The following is a 14,856-nucleotide window of genomic DNA, read 5'->3' on the forward strand; positions in this document are numbered from 1 at the left end:
CTGCCCCGGCATCGGAACCTCCGAAGGCGGATGGGGCGACTGGTGTGGTCCCGGAGTCTACGGAGGGGGATGTAACTTCCCTGGAGGGCTTACCTACCCCTGCAGACTGGCAGGTGGAGGGAGGACCTACTAGGGAGGAGTTTTGTCGGGCCCAAAAGGAGTGCCCTACCCTTGAGGGTTTATGGCGGCAGGCCGAAGCCCAGGCAGCGGGTAACAATTCGGGGAACTTCCATATATACTGGGAAGATAGACTCCTTTATAGCGAACCCAAGGCTCCGGTGCATGGTTCATCCTGGGCCTTGGTGGTTCCCCAGCGTTACCGAGCCTTCCTATTGGGATTGGCTCACGAAATACCCTTGGCAGGACACTTGGGACAAGACAAGTCCTTTGCTCGACTTGTCCCTCATTTCTACTGGCCTCAGATGAGGATTACGTCCGATACTTTTTGTAGGACGTGTGTAACCTGCCAAGCTAGTGGGAAAACAGGGGTGAAGCTGAAGGCTCCCCTGGAACCACTGCCTGTCGTTGGCACCCCCTTTGAAAGTGTGGGCATCGACATTGTTGGGCCATTGGATCCACCAACGTCTGCCGGTCACAGGTTTATCCTGGTTCTGGTGGATCATGCCACTCGGTACCCAGAGGATATCCCTCTGAGGACCATTACTGCACCTGCAGTGGCACGGGCTCTTATGGGAATTTTCACCCGGATGGGATTCCCCAAGGAAGTTGTGTCGGACAGAGGTACTAACTTCATGTCGGCATATATGCGGGCTATGTGGAAAGAGTGTGGAGTCACTTACCGGTTCTCCACCCCTTATCACCCCCAGACCAATGGTCTGGTGGAATAGTTTAACAAAACCTTAAAGGGCATGATCAGGAGTCTGCCCGAGAGCCTGCGGAGGAAATGGGACGTCCTCCTACCTTGTTTGCTGTTTTCTTACAGGGAGGTACCACAGACGGGAGTGGGCTTCAGCCCCTTCGAGCTGTTGTACGGACACCCTGTGCGCGGACCTCTCAGCCTGGTGAAGGATGGATGGGAAAAGACTCCCAGAAAACTTCCCCCAGATGTGGTGAGCTACATGCTGGCCTTTCGTAGCCAAATGGCTAGGTTGTGGAAGCAAGCTTCTGAAAACCTAGAAGCCAGCCAGACGGTCATGAAGGAATGGTATGACCGAAATGCTCACCCGGTGGAGCTGGAGCCTGGCCAGAAGGTGTGGGTGATGGAACCTGGAGAGCTTAGCGCCCTCTAGGATCGCTGGTCAGGCCCCTTTGAGGTGGTTGAGAAGAAGGGCAAAGTCACCTACGTGGTGGATCTTAAGACCCCCAGGCAGCCCCATCGGGTGCTCAATGTCAACCGCCTCAAGCCTCACCAAGAGAGACCCGAGGTCACTTTAATGATGGTGACTGATGGGTCAGAGGAAGAGGAAGGTGAACCTCTTCCTGATCTTTTTGCGTCCCAAGAGAAGGATGGGTCGGTGGAGGGAGTAATCCTCTCACCATCCCTAACTCCTGAACAACGGAAGGACTGCCGCCAAGTTCTGGAGCAGTTTGCTTCCTTGTTCTCGCTTATCCCGGGAAGGACTCATCTGTGTACCCATGATGTGGACACAGGGGACAGCACACCTGTGAAGTCCAAGTCCTACCGACTGTCGAATAAGGTGAAGGCTAGCATCCATGGAGAAGTTACCAAGATGCTAGAGCTGGGAGTGATTGAGTCTTCAAGTAGTCCCTGGTCTAGTCCGGTGGTACTGGTACCCAAAACTGCCCCGCCGGGCACTACCCCAGAACTCCGGTTCTGTGTGGATTACAGGGGACTGAATTCTGTGACAAAGACAGATGCTCATCCCATCCCGAGGGCGGATGAGCTCATTGACCGGTTGGGAGCTGCCCAATATCTCAGTACCTTTGACCTTACATCCGGGTACTGGCAGATTTCCCTGACAGATGGAGCCAAGGAAAGGTCAGCCTTCTCCACACCTGAGGGTCACTACCAGTTCTGTGTGATGCCCTTTGGGCTCAAGAACGCCCCTGCCACATTCCAGCGGTTGGTGAACCAGGTCCTCTCTGGGATGGAGGCCTTTTCGGTTCCGTACCTGGATGACATCGCTGTCTTCAGCCGCAGCTGGGAGGACCATTTGTGTCACCTTCAGGCTGTCCTTCAGGCTTTGCAGCAGGCGGGTCTGACAATCAAGGCCAGTAAGTGCCAGATCGGGCAGGGGTCGGTGGTGTACCTCGGTCACTTGGTGGGTCGGGGCAAGGTGCAACCCCTCCTGGCCAAGATCGAAACCATCATGGCCTGGGAACCCCCCAAGACTCAGACGGAGGTCCGTGCCTTCTTGGGCCTCACTGGCTACTACCGACGCTTCGTCAAGGGATACGGTACTATCGTGGCCCCCTTGACTGAGCTCACTTCTAAAAAACACCCTCGATGGGTAATCTGGACCGAGGAGTGTCAACAAGCCTTTGACACCTTGAAAAAGGCAATGTGTGCGGCACCTGTTCTCAGGGCCCCTGACTTCTCCAAGGAGTTCATCGTCCAAACGGATGCGTCAGAGCATGGCATAGGGGCAGTGCTGTCGCAACTTAATGACGAGGGTCTAGACCAACCGGTGTTTTTCCTGTCTAGGAGACTACTCCCCGGGAACAGAGGTGGAGTGCAATTGAGAGGGAGGCTTTTGCGGTGGTGCGGGCTCTGAAGAAGCTGCGGCCATACCTGTTTGGCTCGCACTTCCTGGTTCAGACCGACCACTGGCCCCTCAGGTGGCTGATGCATATGAGGGGCGAGAATCCCAAGCTATTGAAGTGGTCTATCTCCCTACAGGGAATGGACTTTAGGGTGGAACATCGCCCAGGAGTGGACCACGCCAATGCTGACGGTCTATCCAGGTATTTCCGCCTTAGTGAAGAGGACTCCCAAGGGGTTGGGTAGCTCTCCCCACTTTCAGCTGGGGGGGACGCGTGTTAGACCTGTCAGCCCTTTGGCAGTTCCCTCCTCATTTTATTATTTTTTTGTCCCTGCCCCTTCTCATTTTTTCTGTCCACTAACATCTTTTTGGGTGCTGATGTAGAGGCTCTGAGCGCCTCATCCTCACCACCTGAGGGGCAGGCGCAAGGTGCTTCACTGAGGAGACAGATAGTGGAAGGTTAGAGTAACAAAATGGTGGTTCCAACTGTCACCTCAGCGCCTGGGCCATGACTGCCATGGGAGGTTCCGGAACCTTCTGGGCCCCCCTGGCCAGTCAGGCCCCAGGTGATAAATAGAGGTGACAGGCGGGCGGCCATTTTAGGACAGAGGGCACTGCGTGGTAATCAGGAGTAAGGCGCCTGTGTGAGGAGGTGGTTGTATTTGAAAGGGAACGGACAGGTCTAAGGGTCTGCACAGATTCCCAAACCTAGTGACATCACCCCTAACCTTGTGATCGGTCCCTGAACGCAGTCAGAGATCTGGTGGAACAGCGTTATACTGGGGTTTCACAGGTGGCCAGAATCCTTGAAGGAGGTCCAGGATTGCTGTCTGGGACCAACCCATCCCTCATACCTTCTTGGCCGGAGAGGGGGAATTAGACTGGCCATGGCGATTACCCCTCATTCCTGATTGAGGAGGAGATGACCGCGCCCCGTAGCTAGGAGGGGTGTGTCATTCCAGTCAACTGTACTGGAGAGTTCCTGGCAGCTTCAAGTGCAGCCCCCCCCTCGTTATATTTCCTCGACGAGTCCCTACCTGGAATGGACCCCACCGCCACCCAGTAATCGGCGGGTGGCCGGTTGTCCTCTGAAGTGGACTCGCTGTTGTCCCGAGAGCTGGAAAGGTGAGGGGCTGGGAGCCAGCGACGCTGCTGATCATCTGAGGAGAGTCGCTTCAGGAAGGAAGGGGGGCGTGACCGGCCCGGAGGCCGCCGTCCTCAGATCACATGGGAAGGGGCCGAAGCGCCGCCCTCCATTGCCGGGAGTTGAGGAAGACTGCGCCCCCGCACTGCTTCTGAAGGTGGTGAGCGCGTACCTTCCAGGTCCCCGAATTGAGTCGTCACAGCGGCCGGCTGACAAGAGGCCGCAGCGAAGGGAGGCACAGATCCATGGGGAGCGCCCGAGCGAGGATTATCTTCCCGGAGGGGGTCTCCCATAAGGTTATTCCTCGGGGGTGGGAGTTCCCAGATTCTCGCCCTACTTGTTGAAGAGAGCACCTCGTCGGCGAAGAGGCCCGTCTCCCACAAAGTGAGGGGAAGTCAGCTCCAGTTCCGGCTGGACTCCTGGAGCAGAGGACACCGGGACTGTACAGTAAGCTGGGCCTTGGAGGAAGGGGGGAAGAGAGTCCAGGGAAGCACGCAGCTGAGATCAGTTAACGTCCTGAATATACCCTGTTAGTTTCTCAGAAGCCACGTTCCAGAGTAGATAAACACAGACACCTATGAGATTAAAGCCTAGGTATTGTGGAAATGAAGTGAAATGTTTGAAATAGCCGTTAACCTCTAGTTGCCAGGGTTGAGGCAATGCCTACAATGTAATGCATTATTAACTGGTGATAAAGAAAGTTGCTTTTATACAGCCTAGAGATCACCCGCTAAAGACCAGGAATAGAGTGAACCTCTCGCTTATCCCTAACTGTAGTAGTTGCAGAATTGGCGACAGCAATAAGGACCAGGAAGTATAGTAGGGGAGCCCGTGTCAGAAGAACATTGTATAGACTGTGTAACCAACTGATGTACAGAGGGATGTAAATGTTTTGGGGAGCGCGTATATGGGGAATTAAAGTGGCGCTCCAGAGGCATAGAGTTGGGTTGGAACTACAGCGGAGGGGTGTAGGAAAATGCTACATTGGGGTAACGAATGTGAATCTAGATTGTCAAACCAAATGTAATGAAATGTTTCATTCTGAGATATGAACATGTTTAACCACAGTTAAAAATAGAGGTTAAAGACTACTGGTAATCTTTAACACTAATCTGTGTAGTGTCCTTTTTGAGTGGTGTTGAGCTAGATTGTGAGCTGGGTAGGATGCAAGCACGAGATGCCATGTTGAGATGAAAGCCTGTTAACCTGAGCCAAGCTACCCCTAGGACGTAGGTCCAACAAGCAGAGTGTAGAGTGGAGTGATGTAGTAGAGCGGAATGGCATGGAGTGAAGTAGGGTGTTGTAGAGTGTCAGAGTGGAGTAGCCTAGGGTGTTGTAGATTGGAGTGGTAGAGAGTGTTGTAGAGTGGAGTGGCATAAAGTGGTGGAGTAGAGTGGAGTAGTGTGGCAGGGAGTGGCATAGAGGGAGTTGTACAGAGTGATGTATAGTGGAGTAGAGTGCCATGGAGTGGCATATATTGGAGTGGCATAGAGTGTTGTAGTGTGGAGTGACATAAAGTAGTGGAGTGGAGTAGAGTGGCATGGAGTGGCATAGAGGGAGTTGTACAGAGTGATGTATAGTGGAGTAGAGTGCCATGGAGTGGCATATATTGGAGTGGCATAGAGTTTGTAGAGTGGAGTGGCATAAAGTAGCATAGAATGGAGTGGCATAAGTGGTGTAGTGGAGTGGAGTAGAGCGGCATGGAGAGGCATATAGTGGAGTACAGCCTTGTAGAGTGGAGGGATGGAGGTACGTGGAGTGATGTAAAGGGTTGTAGAGTGGCATAGAGTGGAGTAAAGTGTCAGTGTGGAGTGGCATATTGTAGAGGAGAGTGGCATGGAGTAAAGTGCCATAGAGTGGCATAGAGTGGAGTGGATGGGCATAGAGTAGTAAGATATTGAGTGGAGGGACACAGAGTGGAATGAATGTCATAGAATGGAGTAGAGTTTAATGGAGTAGGATGTCAGAGTGGAGTATCGTGGAGTATAATGCCATAGAGTGTAGTATCGAAGAGTGAGTAGAGTGGACTTGAGTGCAGCAGCATAGGGCGTTGAAGAGTAGAGTAATGTGGCATTCAGTGCAGAGGTGCAGAGTAGACTGGCGTAGAGAGCAATGATGCAGAGTGCACTGGCTTTGAGGAAAGTGGCGTAGAGTGCAATGGCATAAAGTGGACTGGTGCAGAGTAAAGTGGCGTAGAGTGTATGGCATAGAGTGCTTTGGCATAGAGTCAGTATAGTGGCTTCGAATAGAGTTCAGTGGCATAGAGTTCAGTGGTGCACAGTAGAGTGATGTAGAGCTCATTGGCGGAGAGTGCAGTGTTGTAGAGTAGTGTGTTGTAGAGTGCAGAGGTGTGGAGTAGAGTGGTGCAGAGTGCATTGCCGTAGAGTGCAGTGGCCTCTAGTAGAGTGGCATAGAGAACAGTGGTGTAGACTACAGTGGTGCACAGTAGACGAAAGTGGTGCAGGTGCAGTGATGTAGAGTGCAGCGGTGTAGAGTAGAGTGGCTTAGAGTGGAGTAGAGTAGTGTTACAGAGTAGAGTATAGTGGTGTAGAGTACAGTGATGCAGAGTAGATTGGCATAGAGTGCATTGGTTTTGAGTAAAGTGGTGTGGGGTGCATTGGCATAGCGTGCAGTAGTTTAGAGTAGAGTGGTGCAGAGTAGAGGCATAGAGTGGTGCAGCATAGATTACAGTGGCATAGAGTGAAGTTGCACAGAGTGGAGTAAGGTGGCAGAGAGTGCAGTGTCATAAGGTGCAGTGGCACAGAGTAGATTGTTTCAGAGTAGCATGAAGTGGCGTAGAGTGGAGTAGCGCAGAGTAGAGTAGAGTGGTGTTAAGTGGCACAAAGGTCAGTGGCATAGAGTAGAGTGCCATAGAGCACAATGGCATGCAGTTCAGTGATGCAGAGTATATTAGAGTAACATGGAGTGGATTGGCATAGAGTGCATTGGCATAGAGTGCAGTTATGTAGAGTAGAGTGGCATAGGTTGCAGTGGCGTAAAGTGCATTGGTTTTGAGTAAAGTGGTGTAGAGTGCATTGACGTAGAGTACAGGGGCGTAGAGTGCAGTAGTTTAGAGTGGTGTAGGGTTCAGTGGTGCAGAGTAGAGTGGTGCAGAGTAGAGTGGCATAGAGTGGAGGGGTGCAGAGTAGATTGCAGTGGCATAGAGTGGAATGGCATAGAATGGAGTGGTACAGAGTGGAGTAGGGTGCAATAGAGTGCAGTGTCACAGTGCAGTAGCATAGAGTAGATTGTTTCAGAGTAGCATGAAGTGGCGTAGAGTGGAGTAGCGCAGGGTAGAGTAGAGTGGTGTTAAGTGGCACAAAGGTCAGTGGCATAGAGTAGAGTGCCATAGAGCACAATGGCGTACAGTTCAGTGGTGTAGAGTATATTAGAGTAACATGGAGTGGATTGGCATAGAGTGCATTGGCATAGAGTGCAGTTATGTAGAGTAGAGTGGCATAGGGTGCAGTGGCGTAAAGTGCATTGGTTTTGTGTAAAGTGGTGTAGAGTGCATTGACATAGAGTACAGTGGCGTAGAGTGCAGTAGTTTAGAGTGGTGTAGAGTTCCGTGGTTTAGAGTTCCGTGGTTTAGAGTAGAGTGGCTTAGAGTGGAGGGGTGCAGAGTAGATTGCAGTGGCATAGAGTGGAATGGCATAGAATGGGGTGGTACAGAGTGGAGTAGGGTGCAATAGAGTGCAGTGTCACAGTGCAGTAGCATAGAGTAGATTTTTCAGAGTAGCATGAAGTGGCATAGAGTGGAGTGGTGAGGGTAGAGTGCAGTGGTGTAAAAGAAGAGTGGCGTAGATTGCAGTGTCATAGGTTGCAGTAGTGCAGAGTAGATTAGACTGGATTAGAGTGGATTGGCCTAGAGTCCGGAGATGTAGAGTGCAGTTGTGTAGAGTGGAGTGATGTAGAGCAGAGCGGCAGAGAATATAGTAGCATAGAGTGCAGTAGAGTGGCATAGAGTGCAGTGGTGCAGAGCAGAGTGGCAGAGAGTAGAGTGTTGCAGAGTAGAGTGCCATAGAGTGCAGTGGAGTAGAGTGTTGCAGAGTAGAGTGGAGTAGAGTGGCATAGAGAGCAGTGGTATAGAGTACAGTGTTGCAGAATGGAATAGAGTGGTGATGAGTGCAGTGACGTAGAGTGCAGTGGTTCAGAGGAGAGTGTTCCAGAGTAGAGTATAGTGGCATTGAATGGAGTGACGCAGAGTAGAGTAGCGTAGAATGCGATTGCGTAGAGTGCAGTGGCTTAGAGTTGATTATTTTAGAGTAGAGTGAAGTGGCGCAGAGTGGAGTGGTGCAGGGTAGTGTGGAGTGATGTAGAGTGCAATGGCTCCCAGTGCAGTGGTGCAGAGTAGAGTAGAGTTATGTTGAATGGATTGTCATAGAGAGCATTGGCGTATAGTGGAGTGGTACAGAGTAGAGTGCAGTCGCATATAGTGCAGTTGTGCAGAGTAGGATGGAATGGCCTAGGCTGGAGTGGTGTAGAGTGCAGTGGTGAAGAGTGCAGTGGTGCACAGTAGAATAGAGTGGTGTTGACTGCATTGGCATCGTGTAGAACGGTGTAGAGTAGAGAGGCGTAGATTGCAGTGGTGTAGAGTGGAGTGGTGCAGAGTAGAGTGCAGTGACGCAGAGTGGGGTGGCGTAGAGTGCAGTGGTGCAGATACAGTGCAGTGGGGTGGAGTGGTGCAGAGTAGAGTGCTATGACACAGAGTGGAGTGGCGTAGAGCAGAGTGGTGCAGAGTATAGTGCAGTGACGCAGAGTGCAGTGGTGTAGAGTGGAGTGGTACAGGGTAGAGTGCAGTCGCATATAGTGCAGTTGTGCAGAGTAGGATGGAATGGCCTAGACTGGAGTGGTGTAGAGTGCAGTGGTGAAGAGTGCAGTGGTGCACAGTAGAATAGAGTGGTGTAGACTGCATTGGCATCGTGTAGAACGGTGTAGAGTAGAGAGGCGTAGATTGCAGTGGTGTAGAGTGGAGTGGTGCAGAGTAGAGTGCAGTGACGCAGAGTGGGGTGGCGTAGAGTGCAGTGGTGCAGATAGAGTGCAGTGGGGTGGAGTGGTGCAGAGTAGAGTGCTATGACACAAAGTGGAGTGGCGTAGAGCAGAGTGGTGCAGAGTATAGTGCAGTGACGCAGAGTGCAGTGGTGTAGAGTGGAGTGGTACAGGGTAGAGTGCAGTCGCATATAGTGCAGTTGTGCAGAGTAGGATGGAATGGCCTAGACTGGAGTGGTGTAGAGTGCAGTGGTGAAGAGTGCAGTGGTGCACAGTAGAATAGAGTGGTGTAGACTGCATTGGCATCGTGTAGAACGGTGTAGAGTAGAGAGGCGTAGATTGCAGTGGTGTAGAGTGGAGTGGTGCAGAGTAGAATGCAGTGACGCAGAGTGGGGTGGCGTAGAGTGCAGTGGTGCAGACAGAGTGCAGTGGGGTGGAGTGGTGCAGAGTAGAGTGCAGTGACACAGAGTGGAGTGGCGTAGAACAGAGTGGTGCAGAGTATAGTGCAGTGACGCAGAGTGCAGTGGTGTAGAGTGGAGTGGTGCAGAGCAGAGCGCAGCGAAGCAGAGTGGAGTAGTGCAGAGTGCAGTGGGTGGAGGGGTGCGCGAGTAGAATATGCATGGTGTGGTAGCGCGCTGAAATTACAGACAACCCATTTTCAATTGAAATGACCATTACATTTGCACATGCAGTTTTACTGATGAAACTATACAGTGCTCAAAAAAAGTATGTGCCAATGTCATCACCCGGCGTATTGATTTGTTTTGATCATATTAAAATGTTTGTTCACTCCACACTACAGAAATACCCAAAAATGTGCTTTGTTTGTGCTTTCCTAGTTCTGATTTATTCTGAAATATCTGCACAGTCAATTGCATTTTGTTGTGTTCTAAAAAAAATATAACATTCTACATCCTTCTTCTAGCACACCCCCAGCTGCCAGCAGGATTGTCACATAAATCCTCTCAATTTGAAGTCAGAGAAAGAAAAGCAAACAGCAAGATTTCTTGGAAGACAGAGCCTGACATTTGGCTTTTGTCTCTGGAAGCACAGCAAATGTGACAAGATAAGAACAAGATCTAAAGGGTTGTTTAAAGAAACAAGCACTGGTGGATGAAAACAAGGGCCCCTTGTCAACAGGCTGTGCTCCAGGGAAGGGACAAACTCAATCTGGACAGCCTAACACGAATGGAGCCAGCAAATAGAAACCACGCACATGTGAGTGACGAAGCACAAAGCCAATGTGAAGCAACGGGGGGTGCATTCCCAGGGAAGCTTCCAGAATGACCACAAGATGCCTTTAGCAAACCAGACAGCTGTCTGGTACTCTTCAGCCTAAAAAGTGCCGCCCTCAAGTACCATAGAGTTACACTCGGCTTCTTCACATTGCAATATATTTCACACAACTTTTAACTGGATCAAATTGATTTATACTTCAAAGATTTTTTCTGGGAAATAATAAAAAACTATGTTGCACAAGAATAGTGCAAATGTACTTTAAGATCACCTTTGCAACTCATTATGACTAGGGAAATAGGGCACAGGAAAACATTTAAGCATGCATATTATAGTTTCTTTAAAAAAACAATCGAATTCTGATTTTTTTCCTGATTTGCTCTTGCAAAGGCGCAATCCCCAAAGGTTTCCAAGTTCACCCTGGAAACGTTTTAGTTACTCTGCACTTGTGTGAAATAGTGAACCTGCGGGTGCGGCTGTATGCCCCTTTCAAGGGAATCTGCCACCGTGCTGCCAAGACACATATTCTCTCCTGTGGGAGACCCCTAGAGACTATGGCTGACAAACTCGTGAACCCGAAGAGTAATCTGTGAAAAGGGAGGATGGGCCAGCACCTTGTGACCCTCTGCACAACACTTGAGTCCTCCACCCCCTCCGATGTTCACGTCCATGTCACGTGTGACCCCTTTAGTAAGCCCTGGCTTTGTAGCCCACAGCACGTGCTCATCCTCTCAGGGTTAAAACTGAAACTGCAAGTTCCAGAATGCAACACGCTGTTGTCTAAAAGCCAGGAAATGCTTGTTGGTGTCACACATAGCAAGGGGGCATTTTGTAAATATGGACATTGTTCAGAGGTGTGTGTGTGCGTGCGTGTGTGTGTGCGTCTTACCTCTGCCTGTTCCCATACCTCACCTCCTCTCTTCCTCTGACCCTCTCTCGGATTGCCCCGTGGCCTCTTGTGCATGTTTGGGGTCCTGGGAAGACCTTCCCGTTTTGGAAAGTATGTTTGGCATCAGCGCGGCTTCAATTAGCACACAAATGACGAAGAGGCCCCCAAAAAAGAGCAAGCTCCTCTCTGGCTGACACTGCCCCAGCTCCTCCAGCCTTTCGCTTATTTATTTTCTATGAAGCATTATTCACCGATTCATAAGTGACAGTCAAGAAATCAAGATATCACAATTTATGAACCCTCGCGGATTGGTGAAGAATATTGAGGGGAAACCAAGTTATGGGGCAACTCTAGGGAAACATTTAAACAGCACAGGGAAGCAAGCTTGAGTGTCACGTGACACTGAGGCCAGTATTCCAATGACATATAATAACCGCTTTTGCATTTAATGCTGTATACATTCAATAAATGATCACATTTTATATAACGGGGACCCCGAGATGTAAAATATATGAAGATGTCATCAGTGCCAATGACCTCTGCATGTTATAATAAGCTGAGAAATATAAATTAAATAAACAACCTTTGTCAAAAGTCAATCGGTTAGTATTTTCGACAGCGCAGGCACAGGGACCTTGAACCCGGCCGAGTCAGGCGAGACTCCCGATTTTATTTAGCCAAACATATCTTTTTTAGGTCTCGACTAGCGTTGCAGCGCATGCGCTGCTCGCTTTGCGAGGCATGCAGTATACCCTATAGCTGGGGGAAGCTCCGCCCACTTTCCGTCTATAATTTTCATTGGCTTGAATCATAAATTCAGCATTGTGATTGGTTTTTGGCTTCTTAGTCCCGCCTCCCGGCGGCCATGTCGTCATTTTTGTTCTTCCGAGGCTATCAGCCCCTTTACTTTAAATACCGTTTTGTTCCCCTGCCTCTCCCTGTTCCCTCCCACAGTCCATAATTTCTTTTACCACAACCAGCCCCCCATCCCCTCCCATTCGTGCCTTCTTTAATTCCTGCACTTCCGTTTAAAATGCAATAGGGCTCTCGTAAACACGAGCCCTATTGCATTTTCAGTGCTTGTTTGTTTTTTGATTGGTGGCAGACTTTGCACTCTTTGTCTCGCATGCGCGCGATGTCTTACATCGTACGCATGCGTGACAAAACAGTGGCGTTTTTCCAAATCACTGTGGGAGGCAGAGACAGCACAAGCAGGGAAGCGGCGGACAGCCTGCCCAGTCGGCGCTCTCAGCGCACCTGCACCCTTCGCAACGATCCCTGCCTGCAGTGAATTACAACCGCGTGAGCACAGTAGATTATAGTAATAAGATTGTCGGAATAACACAATGTTGTGGTGTAAAATGGCTCTGGCACCCCTGACGTTTGCTGTGGGTCATTTAATCTTACGGTCTTTAATAGGTGCGCCTGTGTCACTGTGCTGATTAATGGCCCTCGGAGGAGAGAGCCGCAGTGTTGGCCCAGCATGTTATGGTTTAATAAATGACCGTTTTTTTCTTAATTGATGGCATTTATTACCACTATGTCAATGTAGTGCAGAATGAGAATTAGACCGCAAATAAAAACACAACATCGTTTTTGGTAAGGCCACTTGAATCTATCCTGAAGAGGCAGGGGTGGCACTGGCAGCTCTGCCCGACATGAAATTTCCGCGTAAAACTGCGGTGCCAGCTCCAAGTGACACGCTATGTCATTGTGCCTTGTTTACCTACTTACTGCCCTACTAAAAAACACATTCTAGCGGGATGCGCCTCGACGCTGCCCGCGGCCCTGTCTTTCGGAGTGGGCCCCCTTTTTTTTCTTCTCTGTGTGTTTTGAAAGTGTGTAGAAGACTGCTGGGCCGAATGCAGCACTAGACCTGATCTACAAGGCAGGAAGTAGCGTGGTACAATACAGGTGAAAAAAAGGGTAGACATCTTTATGCCATTCACCTTGAGCTGTCGGTAGTCATACATAAGCATTGTGTGTAGTGTATTATTAGCAGACACACGTACATATAACACTTGTCAGTAGCTGTATGCAGACAAGCACAGTTACGCACACGTGTATTTTACTAATAGGCCGCAACATGTGGTGTGATCCGTGGTACCTTGATTCATGCACGATCACTCTACACTTTAAAGTGTCCCACTGTGTAGTAGGTTACTGCAGTTAGATAATGGACTGGAGACAGACAGAGGGACGGAGCTGGAAGGGCATACTCATACTTTTCCCAGTCTTTTTTGTTAGTAACGGGCTTCGATAGTGTTCGGCACACCCCTGTTTTAGAAGTTAAGGTACAGCATTCGTCAGGTGTGTGTGGGGCAGTCTTGGGCACGTTTTTCAGCATACACACAATCGGAGATTGTGCACGAGCACCTTGTTTGAGTAAGCCCTGGCAGAGAGTGCACAGACCTATGCTATCCTCTTTCACCCACTTACTGCCCTATTAAACAAAGAGTTTAGCAAGATGCGCATGGACGCTGCTTGCGACCCTGTCTCTTCTCCTCTCTCGCTCCCTCCATCAGGATGGCGTGCCTGCTTCCGAGACACCGCGCTTTCTGAGCGCCATTAATCATACAGTAAACCATGTCGGAGTGCATAACAACTAATGGTTAAAATGTCCATTAATTACAGCACAGTAAGTAATAAATACAGAGGGGAAGAGACAGGTGAAGGCAAAAGCCTACAAAGTTCATATCAGCTAAGCCTGGCTTAGTATTTATAAGATATGTTAAGATGGCATCAGAAGTACGGCCGGAAAACAAAAGAAAATATAAACAGCTGTAAGTTTAAAAACAGTGCTTTGGTGACTGATGGAACTTAGTGACAAACGGAAACGCTGCTAGTCTGGCGCAGGAGCTTGCGTTCCGGCTGGAAGAGGTGCGCCCTGAGGGCCCCGTTGATGTCCTGGTGTATAAGTGTTGTCTGGTATTGCGTTAATTGTAATAAAAATAAAAAACACTTTTGTGTTGTATTACTTGTACCTAATAGATATGTGTGATATTTGCGTAAAACAAGTGTGTAGTTGTACAATATACGACATTCTATTTGACTAGTATATGTTCTGCAGGTTGCAGTATTAATATAGGTGGTGTGTGCGGGACTGGTTTTCAGTCGCAAGTAGATATTTAATAGTCTATGTGAGAAATATTTAATTGCTGCTGTCCAGGGGTCTGGGAGTTGTGAAGTGATGTAACTGTGTGAAGGGAGCTTCTATTAGTAACGTAATGAATAGAGAGGGCACATTTTACATTGTGGACGCTTCTTATGTATTTATTTTGAGGTAAGCTTGCATTTTCCTATAACAGCTTTGTGTTAAGGCCTCTAATACACAGATATAGGACCTGGAGAACTTCAGATTTTGTAACAAAACACTTGTTAACTTTTCACCACCTCCCTCCCACCCAGAGAAGCATATCTGAGATCAGAGATAAAAAAAACACATAGTCTAGAATATAAAGTGTATACCCCTAATTAGATTACTGCCCTTTAAAAACCAGAGTAGCTGGTGAGAACTCGACCCCTGGCCGCGTTTCACGTTGTCCTCCCTATAATGAACGCCTCACCTCCTAATCGCTAAAGGCAGGTTCAGAGGCACCCTGAGTCCAGCTTAAAGCGCAAAGAAGAAAAGAGAAAATTTGCTGCGTAAACAAAGTCCAAACAGCTCATATGAATGGCAAATGCCTGCACGTCTGGGTGTGTGTATGCATGTGCTGAGCCCCTGGAACAGAAATGCAATGCAGGGGTTGCAGCTAATGGCACACAGTAATTTAGTAGTGGTTTGTGGGAGATATCAGTGTTTTGGGATCAGATTATTGAAATTTGTAAATCATGTTATTCGAATTGCTGCTGTGAATTGGTTTATGAGTGATGTGAAATATTTTTATATTTTCTGCAACTTTTATGGTCTTTGA

At 49.2% G+C, this 14,856-nt stretch overlaps 1 long non-coding RNA gene across 1 annotated transcript in view; it reads right to left on the bottom strand.

Moving 5' to 3' along the window:
- The window catches only part of LOC146839656 (uncharacterized), a 51,765-nt gene extending 39,933 nt beyond the window's left edge, over positions 1-11,832 (bottom strand). Inside the window, exon 1 of the long non-coding RNA XR_014980696.1 lies at positions 11,526-11,832. This is a non-coding gene — a long non-coding RNA (uncharacterized LOC146839656). The remainder of the gene's footprint in view (positions 1-11,525) is intronic.
- Positions 11,833-14,856: the final 3,024 nt, after the last annotated feature.

This window comes from Triturus cristatus, chromosome 4_1 (assembly GCF_964204655.1).
Source record: "Triturus cristatus chromosome 4_1, aTriCri1.1, whole genome shotgun sequence".
Lineage (NCBI taxonomy): Eukaryota > Metazoa > Chordata > Amphibia > Caudata > Salamandridae > Triturus > Triturus cristatus.